Consider the following 599-nt stretch of genomic DNA (forward strand, 5'->3'; position numbering starts at 1 on the left):
TTTCTGGATTTAACTATGCTTCTTCTTTTTTCTTGGTCCATAAAATGATTTTCTTGGTCTTCATTTCTCTCTCTTCTACCATTCCCGTGTTCTCTCCTTCTCCAAGGGTTGGGCATGTTTCTTGGCCGTTGGTATTCTATCCGAGTCCACCCTGGTTCTTCTACTTCCATTCGGGCCTCTACCTCTCTAGCGCTCGCTTCTATGAGATCTTGGGCTATTTCCACAAACGAGCGCTCTCTCGGAAATCCTTCCTTCTTTCCTAGCTCCTTTGCCAATTGTATCTTTAGCAACAGGGATAAGAATTTCATCCGGCCCTGTACCTGAATTGTTTCCATCATTTCGCTCAGTTTATCTTGAATTCTGTTAAAGCGAGCCAGGAGTTCCGCGGCATATTGCCCACTAGACTGTTTGGGTTTCTTTGTCTCTCGGATCATCATAAATATGTCTTTCTCTGGGGCCCACCGTCCTCCTCCAATCGCCTTCTTTAATATTTCCTTGATAACTCTTCAAGGGGTCTCTTCGTCAGCCTGAATTTGATTTAGGATACTCCTCTTGACTCTGCAGACGACCGCTGCTTTTAAAGCCTCCGCATCTTCACT

Source organism: Halyomorpha halys, unplaced genomic scaffold (genome assembly GCF_000696795.3).
Source record: "Halyomorpha halys isolate HHAL.00 unplaced genomic scaffold, Hhal_1.1 Scaffold1256.1, whole genome shotgun sequence".
In the NCBI taxonomy this organism is placed as follows: domain Eukaryota; kingdom Metazoa; phylum Arthropoda; class Insecta; order Hemiptera; family Pentatomidae; genus Halyomorpha; species Halyomorpha halys.